This window comes from Falco rusticolus, chromosome 1, assembly GCF_015220075.1.
Source record: "Falco rusticolus isolate bFalRus1 chromosome 1, bFalRus1.pri, whole genome shotgun sequence".
NCBI classification, from domain to species: Eukaryota; Metazoa; Chordata; class Aves; order Falconiformes; family Falconidae; genus Falco; species Falco rusticolus.
The window spans coordinates 48,255,569-48,274,151 of record NC_051187.1 but is presented as its reverse complement, the minus strand read 5'-3'; positions in this window follow the sequence as shown (position 1 = coordinate 48,274,151).

Below are 18,583 nucleotides of genomic sequence, written 5' to 3'. Positions count from 1 at the left end.
CCAAGGAGACTGTTATGACTAACACATAATGTATACTGTCTTTTAAGGCAAAAAGATATGTATTGAGTGAATAAGGTAGATTTATAGTTTAATAATTCCTTTTTAGGACATACAATGAGATAAATTTGAAAAATGTACACTATACTATCTCCAGATCACTAACTGGAAGAAACTGAAGAGATGTTTGAGTTCAGAGGATATTTCTGTTTTTTATATATATATATATATTTATAATCTTAGCTGTAACTGTGAAAAAAAATTCAGTGCAGAAATCTTCAGTACGTTAGTAGCATTTCATAAATCACTGGGTAAATAGAATATTTCAGCTTCTGGGAAGTACAGATGTTTGCCAGTAAGAAAAAAATTCCATTGCATAATAAGTTACCCTGACTTTAATAAAACTAAAAAAACATTTTTGAAGGTCAGTATGCAAAGTAAATGTATGACTTTGGTGCTGTGGTATGAGAAATGAGGAGCTGCTAAAGTGTATCCACACTTTGATAAGGAATTGGTAGTATACATAAGCAATTTTTAAAGCTGAATGGCAGGTTTTGGCCTTTTGCAGCCAAATGTTTCAGCATTTTTGTTCCACATTGATATTATTAATAAACTTATATTATTATTAACCAGAAGTGCCTAGAATGCTGCAGCTTCATTGTGCTACGAATTTGCTGTATTAAAATAAGAGTTAGGTGCAGCTGTGAATTTGCAGCCTGTAGGTTCAGTTTGGCAAAAGCTGCGCAAAAATAATCTGTACCTTTGTGACTGCTTGAGTGCAAAGCATAAGTATTTGTAAAAATTAGACCTAAATATGTGTGTGATATGGTAGTTCTGGGAATTAAGAAAGAAAAGGTATTATTGCTAATCAAAATAATTTTTCAGGACACACAAAGTATATAGAAAAGAAAAACAAACTCTGTATTTTTTATTTGTTTTCTGAGCAATTTTTTTAGTTTATTTGTGCAATTTGCCATCACAGTTATTATGGATAAACACAAGCTCACCAAGAAATTACAGTATGACATGTGCTGGGGCTTCCTCTGTATGTGGTAGGATTTTTAGTAGACTCTGAACCAAACTGAAAAGTCGGCAAAATAACAGACATTTTGTTTCAAATGTTTCAGAGAGTATGTCACCTTCTGATCATTTCCCTAATTTCTAGGCCAAGTGGAAACTAATTTTGCTTCTGAAGTCAAGGCAAGTCTGTGCTGCAGTGGGGAACTTTAATTACATCTTTAATCAAACCAGCAGGGGTAGATAATAGTAGTGTCAGCACAAATTGTGGTGTGGGCTAGAAACAAGGATGCTTGTTCCCACACCCTTCTGTTCACTTCTGTTGGCCATCCCACGGTGAGGCTCAAACAGGTCCGCCTGTTCCTGCTAAGGTCACAGACACAGACACACACACACGCACGGCGCAGAACTACCTCACCAGCAGTTCTAAATCTAGTGATGGAGAGTGTCTGCTCTGCCATCTGGGAATTGCAGCAGTCCCTAAGTGCTGTCCTGCTAAACCAAGTCATGTTCTTGCAAGCCCTGTACCTAGTAACAAGAAAAATATCTTTCATCAATATAATTTACACTTATAACCAGGTTTTTATATGCTTTTTCTTTACACCTAGTTTAAGCATGATCAATGCTAAATGATACTGATTTTTTTCCTAGCATGTTTGAAATCGTATGTGTTTATGAGGGTACATCTCAAAGTGCTTTATCTAATTAAAGCCCAAAGAGCCTTTGTTCAAGCTACATTTGTTTTTCAGTGCTGTGGGTGTGCATGCATAGATTTTCCTTAAATTGCATTTGTGCAATCTCATTTCTTCAGTGAAAGGTTTGCAGCAATAAAGTGTTGCAAGTGTTACCACAGCAATTATGATCTCAGAGTATCAAAAATTATCTTGTTAAATCCCACTATAAGGTTGTTACTCCTGCAGTTCTGGCATCACTGTCTTTTGCTCAGGGAATATCCTGTTATTTACTAGAAATATTAAATCATATGGTAGTCATAGGTGAAATAAAACTATAATTTTTATTCTTATGCCAGTGGGCCCACTGACTTAAGAAGGAGCATATGCATCAGTAAAGATACTTCACATGAGAATGAACTGTGACTGGACATAAGAATAAAATAAAAGTATCGTTTTAAGCTTCAGGAAAGACATAGGATTTGTCTATTTTCTAATTTATATGGCAGTAACCTAAGAATAAATATGTTAAGGCCAAATTAGTTCTATAGGTGTTAAATGAGTACAAGAGAAAGGAGCATATTAGCAAACCCTTACAATCCCTGCATGCCAGTTGTAAGTTCATGGAATTATTATAATATTAATTAAAATCTACCGACAATGAAAGTACACAAATAGGAAGCTTTGGACAAAACCATTCATTTAGCTATTAATATTAAATAACAAGGGTTTTGTAGCACTGCAGAGGTACTATGTGTGTGTGTCTGACTTTGTTAGCATTAATAGTGATGAGATAATTTATTTTGGTGTGTCAATATTCTGTTGTGCAAAATGCCTTATGACTTTTTTCATAAACTAACCCTTCATCTCAACAATTTATTCCTAGATGTTGGACTTCACATTTGAAACTTGTGGCCCAAATTTATATCAGAAGATACTTACAGGACTCAGTGCTCCAAGTCAACCTGCATATCCTCAAATTTGATTTCAAGTCTGTTGTTTTAGTACAGAAGTCACTGGACGTAAGATGATTGTTATGTTGTAGTGAAAGCGAAGTCATAATCATGGTAGGAAAAAAAAATTGTTTTGATTGATTGATTTTCTGATTTCAAATGTTGCATACCGACAGTCAGTTTCCTCAGTAAATTTTCAACTCATGCTTAAGTCTCTTTCTGAGACTGCCCATTCTTTCTCTTCCCTTGCAAGCCACATCCCCCTTTCTACAACAAAAGAACTGTAAATGTTCTTGCGTTTAACATCGAGTTAAGGAAAAATCAGCTGCCTTAGATCTCTTATGAGCAGGAATTTTCCCTATGCCTTTCTGTCTCTGAGTGGTTTTTAAAAGTCAGCATCTTGTCATGTTTCCTCAGGTGCTCAATAACACAACTGTGAAAGCAATGTTGTGGTCTCACTCTTATGACAGGTCTCAGATATTTTAGTCTTTTCCTGTGGACCACATTAAAGATAAAAGATGTTGGATTCTGTGACAAGACTTGTCATGTATTACAAAACCATTTCATTTAAACTTCAGGTGTTTGCTTTGGAAGGTGATTAGGCATCTCTCTTCTTTTGAAGTTTCCCATATTTTGATATCCCTGTCTCCTTGCTGTTTCTTGTTTTTTCTGTGTTTCATAACATGAAAATAAAATTTGAAAAGTCAGTGGCTTCTCACTTTCCTCCCTGTGGGTTTGTGATGGTTACAAAATACAACCGATAAACCTACTGAAGTCTGAGAGCTACGCTAAACACTTCTCAAACTTCATACTATTTTTTTTTTTTTTTAATGTATGCAGTTGCACTGGTGTTTAATACTTCCTTGTGGGATAGGTATTTGTAGATTTTCTCAGAATTTACTGTATTACCCTTTATAAAATGACTATAATATTTGTTTAACTTTGTGTAAAAGAACTTTACTGATTTGCACATGCCACAGTTCCTGCCACTGTGGTAACTGCATATGCTTTAAGACTCTGCTGAAGTCCCATTGCTTAACCAGTGGTACATCTGAAAGGGACAGTGTTGGAACAGCAGTGTTGGCCTCTGCGGTAATACTTCAGTAGGAATCATACATCTGTAGCTGTATACCATGATGCTACCACTCATCTGAGTAGTATCTCAGAAATGAGAGTTTATATCCAGGAAAGATATCTTCATGTATTAAATAATAACTTAAATAAAATATTAAACAAACATGTATAAATGTTTGTTTACCAAACAAATAAATTGTCAGATAACTGTTAAAATCATTAATTATTCCATTAATCAGTAATAATATAACATTTGCTAGCATGTACTAGCTTCATATTTAGCACAGATGCACCATCATGATGGTGAACTTATGGATACCTTTAGACGAATTACTAAAGTAATCTGTTATCTCTGTAATTACACCAAGAATATTTTTTCCAATTGAAACAAATTTACATAAATCAGGAGTTTTCTATAAATATTAGAGCTGATCATTTATCATTAATAGCAATTAACTTACCAATGTATCAGAGAAGTGTTGGAAATTTACAAAGGTTTCAATCAATACTTTGTGAAAAAATTCAGTTTTCATGTTGCTGATGAGCTGTACACTTTACTTGTCATGTATGATGCGGCATCACATGGTACTATTTGTCTTTTTATTGTTTAAATAAGAAGAAACAACAACAACAATAATTTAATAGCATATAACACATCAGTTGTGAGTAATGTCTCCCAACATTAATGGAACTGTATATTTTTTATTAATAAATCAATAGTCACCTTTATAGTAAGAACTGATAAATGAGAACAGGACTGAGATCATGTGTATTTATTATTCTGCACATGGTTTTATTATTTTTTTATGTTTAGAAGTAGGAAAAGTGCTTTTGAATTGGGACACGTCAGCATTGCTTTCCTGCGTCACACATCTGGTTGATGTCTCTGGTCTAGTCGTCCCTGTGCCTTCTCTGGTACCTGGGTGTTAGCCTGACAGGATACGCACTGGTATGTTTGCAGTGGTCTAGTGTTTCATTTGAACCCATACTGATTAAGCCTGCTGAGTTATTTTGAATTTAACATATATGTCTTGCTGACAGGTAGTGGGAATGCCTGCTGGAAAAGAAACATAATGACATTGCATAGATTGATTTATCTAAATTACATGGGCCATGTGTGGTTTGTTTACAGACCCTCAGAAGGAAGATACTATGGTTTTCCCGTTGCAGATTGATATCAAAAGAACTCTGTGATGCTGCTCTTGTGCTGGGGGATATGATATGGTTATGATATCGGTCATTTAGTGTGTTTGATGAGAAGTGAAAATCAAAAACCACGAACATGCAAACAATGTCATACTTCTAGTGTTTTGTAGTTCTTACCTAATTAGCTATAAGGCAGAAACACTCTGCTTCTGAAAAAAAACCACAGAGGATTTTAATTTTGCCAAGATGATATCTAAACAGTTGTTATGAGAGTGTTATTGGAAATAGGGGGTATAGCTTGTTCCCTTTACACATTTGTGTAATCATATTGTGTCTTCATAAAACTTCAAAATATGCCCAAGTGTTATATTCTTTAATATCCAGTATATTGCACTCTGAGGATCCCAGCGTAATCAGAAAAGGAGCACTCTATTTTAAGAAGTCTTGCTTTCACTAGGTCCTTTTCTCAAATTTTCCAGTAAACTTCCCCCTGAAACAATGTATTTTTCCATTAGGAACATATTTCGACCATCACCCTTTACCCCCCCGCCCCCCCCCCCCCCCCCCCAAGAGATTATAGTAAGTCCACAATTACAAGAACACTAGACATTGAAAATCTGCAGTTCTTCAGGGATACTTCATAGTAATTTTTACATTCATTGCCCTTAATTTTAGCAAAAATAATGAATTTTCAATAACTCCTCCAGAAAGATATTAAATTTACTATTACATGCATAGACTTGTATTGATAAAAGAGCTAAAGATTTGCTTCTAAAGACCTTTTGTTCATTGTAGGAGATGCACTAGGAAAGTAGGCTACAATTATGTTGCTAGGAGACTGAAGCGGATCCTAGCAACTGCTGCTAGAAATGAGAATTGTATGTCTGCGTTAAAGATGGAGCTTCAACCCACAGCAATTCAGCTGACTAATATTGTTTTCTTAAAGAAGATTAATTTCGTGGTCATGATCTTTGCTATTTATTAGCAAAATAGTATTTCTTATTCAGCATTGTGCTCTTAAAAAAGGAAAATAATTTTTTGTCTATGTAGTATCTCACGATGTACTGGTAAAATGCTCAGTATTCAGCTGGACCAGGACTGTAACCTTTTGAGATCCACATTCCTCACTTTACATGCAGGACTCACCAGTTAGAAAGATACTCATTAACCTATGGCTGTAGGCAATCAGCACTCTAACAGTATTTTTTTCAAATTAATTTTTATTGTTATGTTCAAGGACTGAACATCTCAGGGATGAAGTGTGCAGTTGCAATCCCAAAGTATTTTTAGGATAAGAAAAACTGAAAAGGGATTAAAACAAAATATGTCGCCCGCTCTTCTTTTGGCACTAGTTTCATTTCCTTCCTGGACTCGCATTCTTCCATCTTTTCTTTCTTGATGTCATTTTTCACAAAAGTTCATCTCCTATCATTAGTACCTTTGCTTTTCTGTCAACCCTGTTCTCTCTTCCACTTCTTATACAATCATCCTTCCATCCATTTTGCTGGACTTGACCAATTTGTAACTTCTATTTTCTCTCTCACTCTCCCCTCTTCCCTGATCCACATAGTTAAATTCATTCCTCCAGTGGAGCTTTGCATTGGAAATAGGGCATTAGTCACAGAACGCTCTAACTTCATGATTCATTGTAGTGTTGCTGACTACCTGCTTGTATTAGTGAAAGCAGCACAATGGTAGAGAAAAGTCCTTTTTTTTTTTAGTGTGTAAGCTAATACTGTGTGAGGTCAGGACTACTTGGTCTACATCCATATGACTTCTCTATCTAATTATGTATAGCCGCATAAATATGTTCACTTACAAGATGGCATGTCATCCCAAATTTGTATGTGTATTCTTATGCATGTATATGTAAGGGTGCCTTGGTCCTTCCCTCAATGCCAAGATAAATACTGGTATAGGAGTCATATAAAATAGGACAACATGCACAGCTGACGTAGGTTCCAGCATGTGTTACCTGTCTTTATTATGTACTCAAGTTAATCTTGGAGCACTAGAAAAGAAATAAGCATGTAAACAGGCCAGGCAGTTATTGTGATGGCAAGTGCTGTCTCCTGCAGGTGACAGCCTGCTAAGGGGTAGGAAGTCTGGGGGAGGTTTAGATACCAAAAATGAAAGAAAGAAGAGGCAACAGATGATGAAATGACAATCAGATGTGATAGAATTTACTTTCTGTAACAATCTCAGGTAAAACTACCCATGTAGGCAAATGTTGCTAAGGAGTCGCTTCAGAGAGATTGTGATTTATAAAGCAGGGGCTTTTTGGAGGTAGAACACGAGCAAGTTGGGGAATTGTGAAGAATCAGTCAGTTTTTACAGGTGTGTGATAAGGAAGATTGTAGAAACTGAAAGTAAAGAAATCCTTCTTTCTGCATTGTGGCTTGAGGGATTTGAGTACCACTGACTAGAGGTGCAGGGGTATAAGTTATCTTTGGTGTGTATTTGTGGTGGTTTAATTGGGCCTGTGGGTGATGTGTTGTAGGAGCTTTTGTGATGCAGCTGGGCAGCTCTTTCTCACTCACCAGTCAGAAAGTAACCAGTCAAGACCTGAACCAAACCAGCAAATGTCTCCCAGTTTGCCTACCGCTGTCTGTGTGCCCTTCTTCACAGACTTCGGGGAATAACTTTTTAGGCTGCATTGTTTGCAACAGAGGAAAAACACTGGGCTGTCTGTGTGGATTGGGGCAAGAGCTGGGTCCAAATGTGGGGCTCCCCTCTTATTCCTTACGATGGTTCCGCAGCCTGGGTGCCTTTGCTAAGATATATCTCATGTACACTGGCCTTGGCCATTTGAGAGTATACATCACAACCAAGAGTTTTAAGTTAATCCGTACAGCAGTAGATAAAAGGTGCAGAAGCTCCAGCATTAATTCCATTCACACCTATGGAATATTATATTTTCCAAATGAGCTGCCATATCCTATAAAACAGCCATTTGTGAATCCACATGAAGTATAGTCCTGGGAAAAATACAAATATCTTGTTTCTTGCCTGCTCTTGGAAGACCTTTGTCTGTGAGATAGTCTCATAGAGTACTTAAGCTAAAAGAAAATTAGTTAATATTAGAAACTAATATCTCAGTCCTAAGAGGGCACAAATGGGAGTCAATAAATACACACTTGTTCATGTGTACAAACCTCTATAAATAAGCCTGCCACCGATAAACTTATTTTGCTGTTACAAGATTACATCTATTGCAACTAACAGTTGAGAAGGCTATTAGAATCTATTTGCCTAAATATGCAATTAAATATAATTTGGAAGACTCCTTGCTGTAATACTGACTTCTCACTCCCACTAATGCTGAAGAGTATTTTTAATGTTATTTCAGTTTAATCTAATTATTGGGTGAAAGATGATTTTCATGTGTGATTTTCAGTATACAATTTTTCTTCTCTGTGTCTTTAATTTGGAAGCAATTTCTGAACCAGAGAATTTGTGTATTGTTTAATATTCCTGTAGAAACTTCTGCTTCATTGAGATTGAACTTGTTTGTTCCCTTTGTAATGGGAATGGGAGTGCAATGGTGTCACCATGGCTGCAGGTTAAGTATGAGAAAAAGCTTGTGTGGGAGGATGTTTAAATGATGTGGCTGTAAGTAAAACAGCAGAAGAAAGTTATGCATACTGCAAAATGAACAAAGTTCTTCCTGGAAGTCATAACATTTCAGAATTTTCCCCTGCGTGAAAGCTATCTTGAACTGCATAATCTCCTAAATCTTTCTTAAACATGTAGTACTTAAAACTGAACAGAATTTGATGCGGTGTAGAACTGTATGTTAATAATAAGGCATATGCTAGTCTGTTTAAGTAAGGATAGAAACATAAAGTAACTGTCTTGTATCCTTCACACCTGTTCTTATGATGAAATAGGATAAGAAGGTTGGGTTCACAAAAAGTAGAGGACCAAAGAATGTGGGATGTAGTTTTTTTGAGTAACGAAGCTTTTCCAACTGTAGAATATTGAAGCTGCTACTAATCTTTAATCATGATTGTTAATCAGCGAAGGATTTAAATGGCCTCTACTGTTTCCAGATTAGCAAACAGACAGAAATGATAGAGTAAAAGTAATAGTCAGTACTTGTACATGCTTGTGTAGCCTAAGGATTGATATTAAGTAACTACGTACATGATTGCGAAGGTAAACGTGGGAAAAACTTTTGAAATTCTGTAAATCTCAGACAATAATGTGAATGTCTGGCTCCAAGTTTGCTATTTATGCAAATTCTGTAGCCCTGTAGTCTAAACACTTCTAAACACAGCTGTAATAATAATAATAATAATAAATTACAATACATAATTGTGTGCAACTAAAACCACACAAGACAGATTCTCGAAGATGTGAGGAAGCAGATACTGGGGTTTTGAAAATTAAAGTTCTTCCCATGTTTTATCTGCAAAGAAACTTAAAAATACCAGTAGGGTTGTAGGCATACAAATATCCCAGTAGCCTACAAATTGATGCCCACTTAGGTAACATTCTTTATATAAAATCAACATTCTCAGTCATATTCAAAACCGGTGAATTGCATGCACATTTTTACTGTAACTTATGGGATGGCATTGCTTTAGTAAGGTCATACTTAAATGATACTACATGGAAGAAATGAATGTGTGCGGTAACACTTAAGCAACTTAATGAAAAATCAGGAGCTGAACTTTTTTTTGGGGGTGTGAGCTGATAGAAATCACTGGAGGGAAGGGAGGGAAACTAGCTACCCCTGAACCAGGGGTCATGTCCCAGGTGATCTTAGCATCTTAAGTACGACCCTTTTAGAAGAATGTGTTGCTCTTTCATGCTAGTTTCATGGGTTATTGAAACAACACGTCCATTTTATACCTGTCTTTTTTTTTTTTCCTTTTTTTTTAAAAAAAAACGCTTTTTTCAACACTCCTACTATGGCAGAACTAAAGGTGGTACGTGTGCTCTAACCAAGAGATATATTCTCGGCTTTAGTGTCTGCCAGCTCAATCCACTGCCAGCCTTGTGCAGGCTTGCACTATGGAGATGTTGCATGGACTCCCGTAATAAAGGTGAACTCTGCCTAGAAGTAATTATGTGCAGTAGTTGGTAAGTTAATAAAGGGGTGTTGCCCCTTTAAGGGAACAGAGTTATTTTGAAGTGACTGGCAGTGTAGTTCTTGTAACAGCTAAAACCTCAATAAGTTAAAGAAATCCTTAAAAGTAATCAGCACAGTGCCGGGATTCTTGATTAATCAGAAAGTAAATCTCACAAGCTGCTGAATATGGATGTCGTTTGATGACCTTAGATCTCAGTGGTGAGAACTGGTGTGCCATTTTAAGTCAAATTTCCCCATTGCAGGAATTAGTTTGGTAATCTTACTCAGGTCATCAAAAGGTTTTAATTTGCATTACTAAACCACCTAGTGATTTGTCAAAAGTTGGTAAAAGTGGTCATTTACAATAAAAGAGGATGATCTGTAGGTCAGAACGAGAGTGAAATAGATCTGTTGAAAAAGGTGCTAGCACAGAGTAAGCTCCAATTATGATATTTTGATTACCTTCTCCTTCATTAATAACAAGGACTGATCACATATTAGATTTCTTCTTATATATATTGTCATGTGTTTGAGAGTATGGGGAATGCAGTGGGGGAGATGGATAAATTGGGAAGGCAGGATCAATTAGAGATGATCTGTCTGTTTTCCACTATCTTTATTTCCACATTTTGTTATTTCCTGCAGTGTTGTCATTTAGCTTATTTTTCTTTAAAAGAAATGCCTTGCATTTCATATATTCAAAGGTATGTTGTTCCATGACCTTGACAGAAAATTGACAGTCATAAATAATTGCTCTATGAATGTTAGGCAGCATCACCTAAGTCTCAGAGCATGGCTGAGCACAATGTATTTAATGAAACTTTAACCGATCCAAAAATGTGGTTGACACAAACAAACTTTTATGATTAAATTAAGGACGGTTTCCAGTCCAAAACCCCAATTTAACTACAGCAAAAACAAACCTAATGGCTTCCGCATGCTAAGCAGGATTAAAGAAAATGTGTGCAAAAGCTGACAATGATCATTGATCAAAACTTCAGTCTTTTTAGCCCTACGGTAACCAAGTCAGATTTCATCACTCTAATCCTTAAGGTATAAAATAGAAACTGAACTCACATGGTGATGCAAGCTGGCTATGAAATTAGGAGTCCTTGGCTCACAAAACACAAAAAGTTGGCATACTCAATGGAAATGATGTTCAAAGCAGTTCACAGTAAGAACGAGAAAAGCAGCTTGTGCTGCTCTGGAAGAATAAACAGCAGTTCTCTTTTTGCAGCACTCATATTCCACATATTAATAAATATTAGAGAGAAAAAAAAGTAAAATATATGTTAAAGTAGGATAGAAATAGTCATCCTTTGAAGTTTCTAAGTGTTAAGAAAATTTATATTATGAAACTTCTGTGTGTAATATATGTAAGATTATTTTTGTGAAGAAATAAGCTTTTAGGAATTAAAATCTGCATCATCTTTGCAAGAAAAGATCTAACCAGATACATGAAATAGTGTATTTTCCTCCAGGAAAAAAACAAAAAACAAACAAACAAACAAACAAAAAAAACCAAGCCAAAAAAAACCCTAGTACTTGAAAGGGATTTGAGTAAATGATGAGTAAAAGTAGTTTCCTTTTGATACGGATTTTTATGGTTGCATTTGTTACTATACAAGGGAATGTTATTATGAAGAGAAAGGGAGACTATTTATTCTGCCTCACAAGCATCACAGTTAATTAGTTCTTTATTTAAATTGTATAAATGTAAATTTTAGATCTTTTATTCAGGAAGAGGGTGAGAATTCAAAATACACATCAGAAGGAAGGACTACTAAGTGTGAAGGTCTAAGCCATGAGCACACCGTGTCAGTGCTAATTTGTACTTTGATTTTCAAAACAGAAGCAGAGCAGTGTGTCAATAGGACTTGGGAGTATGGGCTGGGATCTCTAAATAGAGTATTGGTTAAGAAAGAAGTCCTAAATGAACAAAATAATGCAGAGCTAATGTAAGGGACTTGTTCCTAACTTCTCTCATCTCAGATGTCAAATTATAGAAGGAAAATGGAAATTAATTACTTTTTGTATTTTTATTTTAGTGTCACAGAACTGTTTGAGACACTAGTTCTGTGGGATCTGTGTGGTCAATAAAAGGCCATAATATAATCAAATCATAAGTGTTTGGTTTGATTTTGTGTATTCCTGTGTATCAAAGAATTGATGGCAGTGTTCAGGAGTGTAGCTTTTCCCTTTCTTACAAGAAGGTTGTAGGAAAAGCCTGCAGATGCAACAGCTGTGCTACTTTGTCCTTTAGAAAATCTGTGCCAGCAAGATAGCTGGGGCGTAGGCACCTGTCCCAGCTGCACTCCCAGCTCATCCAGGGGCATGGTCACTGCTGCAGAGGGATTTGCCCACTGTGTTACCTCCTCCCTCATGCTCTGGGTGTCAGGCCAGAAATCTTGGTGCCTGTCAGAAGCCGCAGCACCATCAGCTATCACAGTTCAACGTAAACACACATCCCAACTCCTGATGCTGCAGTACATACTCAGGAATATCATGATCCCAAGAGCCATCACTTAATTGTGCGGACAGCCAGATAAAACCCTGAGCAGTACCTGCTGAAGGAATAAGGCTGTTTATGTGAAAGGGATCCTTTTATTTTTGAGGTGCTTCACTGTAAAGCTGTTAGAGGCCCTCTAAAGACAAAAAGCACAAAGGGCACACGATGCACTGTTGAGTAGGTGGGCTTTGATTGCCTTGTGTTCCTTCTGAACTGTTTCAACATGATGTGGTGTCAGATGAGTGGTTGCTTAAAGAATCACCATCAAAGGTATTAGCGAAAATAGTTTTAATATGAATCTGTGGCAATGCGACTTCACAAAGTCCAATGGAAAGATTCACTCTATTACTTATAACGTGGATGAAGTATATAATGGAATATTGAGTTAGAACTGTTTAACACAGAGACTGCAGAAAAAAGGGTAAGGGAGACCCTCCTGTTGAGTCACAAGGTTCAGTGTAAACCCCTTTGCTTTCTAAACTTCTGATAGAGCTTAGGTGTGGCCAGGTCCAATCTTTGTCTCAGACTTGGACAACGGTTTATATCTAAAGGGTGTTTAAGGTTTATTCACAGTTTAAGAGGGATCTTTTAAGGTGCAACACAAGATTTTAGCAGCACTCAATCATTGACTAATTTAACATTTACAAATTGAATCAATAGGATTTACTACAATCACAGCAGTAACTTAATTAAAAGTCGGGTATCTAAATCAGTTCACACACACATGCACACAGACACAAAGAGATAAATGTATAAAGATGTATGTATATAAATATACAAAGGTATACCTGTTAACAGTTCCCCTCAGTTTCAGTGAAACACTCACATCCAATGCCTTGGCATTTCTCAGTGGGTGAAGGGTTGAGCCTCGAGGAGTGGGTTTTTCAGCCCAGGTCCCACTGTCAGCTTCTGGTGACAGTCCTCCTAACTTGGCAAACTTGGGAGTTTGCGAGCTCTGTGTGGCATCGCACTCAGAGGGAGATGCTGGTCGCAGCTTGGTGTGGTCCAGTAGAGCTCAAAGGATCTCACTCAGGATGGCTGTTTATAGGGTTGCAAGATGTTTGGCTTTAGTCATGCATGAATTTCCATCCCTGTCGTAACCCAATAATTTTTCGGATTATTTTCAATAATTTTTCAGTAATTTTTCAAAATTCCAATCATAATGGTACTGTTCCAGTCAGGCTATTTGGGGAGTTCAGAAAGTTCCAAGGCTGTCAGGGGCTGACTGATTATTGCCACTGTCAGTGCCCACCTTGGCCAGGCGACAGGAGTTCCTGGTATGGTCAGTGCCGCTCCCCACCTTGGCCATGCAAGAGCTGCTGGTATGGTCAAGGGGCACTTGACTGCTCGACTCGTTGTACAAAGGCCACGGCCTAATGGGGATTCCTGAGACCATAGAGCGGCCCAGGGGAGGGTACAGAACGCACCACTACACGTGGACTTCTCCCTGCCATCTTCCCCCTCTTTGTTTTTGCCTGTTGGCCTTTTGACTAAAAAACAACATTAAGGCCATATAATTGATGTGTTTCTAAAGAGGAAAAAAAGGGTAACAAAGGATGCTAATTTAGAAAGGCACAGTGGAAAAGTGATGATGAGAAACTGCCACAGAACAAGTATGAAATAAGATATGCATTCGGAGCGGTGACTAGTCATTGGAATAAACTCCCATGTAAAACATCTTGAAAATGGACTGGATGGCTGGGGGAGTGGCAGGGCAGGGGGTGGGATGTGCTACAGTCCTGCTTGCTGCAGGAGCTGGACCTGGGTTTGGACTGCTCTTGTGCATATGCAGATGCCTTACACCACCCTTCAGTAGTTACTTCCCTTTCCTACATGCCCTGTGCTCTTCCACCACTCCCAAGTTGGAATTTGCAGCAGGCGTATATATAGCAGCTAAAACATGGATACATCAAGTCTTGCCTTGTCATCAGGCGTATCTATTTAGCTGTTAAAGACTGCACATGGGAAGAAGTTATCAAACTGGAAATATCAGGAAGGGCTGTGTGAGAACAGCCCCTTGCAGGGGGCTGCGAGGTTAAGACACGTGAGCAGCTAACACCTGAGCTTGGCGGGGGGCTGGCTGGGGACTGGCCCCCCTCTGCAGAGTGAAGTAGCAGGCTGGAGTCAGCTGACAAACCCTGACCAAGAATATATTTAACACCCTGGACTTTTGATTCTGAACCTTAACGATCTCTGTATACTTACTATGTAAGTATCATTATTGTTGGTTAAGCTTACTCTGTCACCTATTTTAGAAAACAGTCTCCTAATAATGTTCCATTTCTTGAAATAAATTTAGGAAATTTCCAGTGCTGGAAATGTGCTTATTTCTGGGCACTTCTGCCTAGAAAAAACATCAGCATAGAACTGGAAGAACAGATCTTTCATGCACGTTCTCTCTCTTTCTCTCTCGGCCCCCCCTCCCCGCAGAATGTATCTACATGCAAACAATGCAGACCCATATAGGACATGTAGGAGGTGACGCAGGAAAGAAGCAAAAATATAATAACAAACAGACATTGCTTGCATGAACAGTACTTGTAGAGAATAGGGTATACTGCAAATGAGAGATGTAATCATGGACAAGGAAGAGAGCTTGTGCAGCATGTTTATCGTGGTGCTAAAGGGAATAAAACAAGTAAGAACATTAAGATTCAACTGAAATGCAGAAAAGATATGTGAAATGGATGCCTATTCAAGCAGTGGATGATTTCCGCTGGAAGGAGCCCTGTCACTTCAGTAATTTCACAGTACAGTGGAAAAGATACTGTTAGGAGTAATCATACTTTGGCAGAAGATGGACAGAAGTAACACTGTTCCTGTTTGTTTTCTGAGGAACGACAACAAAACGAAACAAAAACCAGAAAATATGCAGTTTCTTGGATGAATTGAATACAGTACTTTCAGAAACAAAATGTGGGAAGTAAATATTACTCATTAGATTTTCTGTAGGTTTATTGATAGTCACAGTTAGTAAACAGTCCACAGTTTCATTTCTGGTCTCCAAGGGGTACATTCATGATGCCAGTTACCCTTGTTGCCAGATAGGTCTGTTATGTTCTGCTTTCGTATACACATTTGATTAGACATAATGTTTGGTTAAGTGTAATGATGATTATCTGATGTTAATTTTAAATGTTTGAAGTTCAAGCTCACAAATGGAAATTATTGGTTAAGCTGTAGTAACTTAGTGTAGTATTGGTTGCTCCATTTTCACGTGATCATGTAAGCTGTTTGGCCAAGAAGTTCCAGAAAATAAATCACTCCCTGTCTTAGTGGAGAGGCAAAATTGTAGTAACAGGTTTCATTTGCATCGGCTGCCTACTCACAGTTCCTCAAGGAGCACTGAGAAGCCCCATGAGTAGTTTCAGCCTGACTTGGGGGATGGCAGGGTGTCTCCTTTTGCCAGCACGTAAAGGGAAAGGACAGATTAAATGCTGATATTGAATGACAGCCTGGGGTTCTGTTCAACTCTCCCTGGCTCCTTTGTGCTCTCCAGCTGAGGAGTCATTTGAAGACACCAACCAAACATGAAATGAGATAATACTGGGAGCCATATACAGCTGGAGGCCATTAAAAAGAGCCATATGTGCTTTTCTGGGCCTTGCCTCCTTGCAGAATAAAGTTAATTCAGTAGAAGGAGAGCGATGCCTCTAGCTGGGACTTGGCAGTAAGGACTTTGGGGAGTAGGGGCAGGTCAGGAAAGAGGCACTACAAGTCAGTCCTGTTGCGTGCTGGTCCAATTTACAAGTTAGGGGATAGATGAGTTACCATCCTCGTGAAACACACACCCATAGGATATTCTCACTGGTCTTCTGGACTAGAGCTCTGCTGCCAGAGTTTTCAGAAGGGGTTGACACATCTTTTACTATTTAGTTGCCTAGCTGTGTGTGTATGTGTACTTTATTCATATTCTGAATAAATTCCTAAACATAACTGTATTCATGATTTTGCATGTGAAAGCCATATAAAGAAGTTGCATTTGGATTTCTCACATTTTATTGTGGACTTCAGCTGGATTGGTTTATTTGTTGTGAGGGGGCCTTGATATATTGTATCCAGACTTTTTTTTTCTGCCATTAGCCACCTGGCAAAGGGCTTACAAAGGATTTAGCTGAAGCAATAGAACCATTACACACAGTAGTCAATGAAATTGGCAAAGTCCATTTGGCTCCAGCTTCAGGGCTTTAGGGAAAGACCTTCTTATTTTTTTTCCAATTTACTTTCAATTATCTGAAAATGATTAGCAGCACATTATTCCACTACATAATGAAACATTTTCTCAGAAAATTTTGAATTGACTTCTGTGAGTTACTACCAAATTATCTATGAAAAGACAATAAGGGGATCTATTTTTCATTGTGCTCTGATAGCAAAAATACTGTTAAAATAATAGTTTATATAATGGATCTTTAAGATTGCATGCAGTTTTACTGGACATTTACAAAATTACAAAAGTATACTTTAAAGAATTATAAGGCTGAATCTCAGTTGCACTGGTTTTTTTGTGGAACAGTAAACTACAGCAGAAATTAAAGCAGTGTGAAATATGACAGTGTCATATTCACATGAATATATGTGAAAAAAAGTTCAATTCTCAAAGAATCTTCCTCTAGAAGATGAGTTTAATCACAAGTAATTCCTTTAAATGTTTTTTTTGTTGTTTTTTTTTAAGGAATATTACTGTGAAGAATAAAATCCTGATGATGATAGGATACATGTATATTTTCTGTGGGCATGTCCACAGACAAAAATTCCGGCTGCCCAACATCTCATGCCAAATCAAAGAGATTTGAGTATGTGATCTGAGAGAAGAAGGACTCTGTTCTTGAACAGCTTGAACAACAAAAATGAAAAGTTGACGTGTGAATTCAGACAGTGGCAAACTGACTTGCCAAACCCTGCTTACCCTAAGCAGGGTTTTTACACACAGTATTTTGATGTCCTACTAAAATATTGCAGAAGTCCATAGTTGCTACATTTACTGCTTTCCTCAACTCAGCTGGAGACCAGGCTGTCATTTGGCATATGGAAGTCCTGATCTTATATTTCTGCTATATCCGATTAAAGAACAGAGGTTTCTGATGCTGGCTGCCTAAATCCCAAGTGAAAACTGTTGTTAATTGGTTCTGTGATTATCTAGGTTTTTAGGTCTTTGCTTTCAGCCATACACTTGGCTCTCAATCTGAACTACCCTTTGAAGAATTCTCCATTTCCAAACCAGCATGCTTCCACAAAAAGGCTGTGTTTTTAAGAATCAGAATTTCTTGATGTTTCACCAAAAATTCCAGACAAGTTCTAACCTTTTTCCAGCCCCACCCATTTTCTACTGATTACAACTTGCCTAAAACCACATTACAACTATGTGAAGGAGGACATGCCTGCACTGGCAGGTACAGGCAGGTCTGAGCTGTGGTTGTGCTAGCCTGAGACGGGCCGGGGAATGCTGGGCAGAGACACCGCGCCGGTTCAAGGAAATTCCAGCTCCCATAGGGTTGTCCTTCACACAGCCTCATAGGACCGGCTAAGAGCTCATTGTTAGGGACTGTCAGTGTAGTCCACCATTAGGGAGAATTTTTCTGAGCATTAATCCATGAAGGAGACCAAGGTATTGATTTTCAAACCTAATCTTGGAAGTTCTGCCCTTGGCTTCCAAAATGGGAAGACCTGATTCTATCTGGAGTTGCAGTAGAAGCTGCAGCTAACCATAGGGATCAAAGTGGTTGTAACACTGTATATAATACCCTTGTTTCAGTGCCTCAGAATCAGTTGTATAAATGCCACAAAATCAGAATGTTTTATGACTAGAAAATCTGCCTTTCCCCAACTGTCAGCTTGCTTCGTAATCTCCCTATTCACTATCTAGTATAGATTGATTTCTACTACCTAAATCACAACACTGTGTAGAACATGGTAATTGTACAAGAGTTCTCCTGTCCATCCTCTGTTCTGAAATCTTCTCCTCCAAATGAACATACATTGAAATAGCCCTTTTTTACATCTATTCCAAATAATCACTAAACCAGTGGAGAATGATTCTCTCTTATCTGCTTCATCTGTATGCGGAACATTGGAAATGAGTGATTGTTTTCGTTACTTGAATTTTTGCTTAAACTAATTCCACCCCCACTGATCTTAA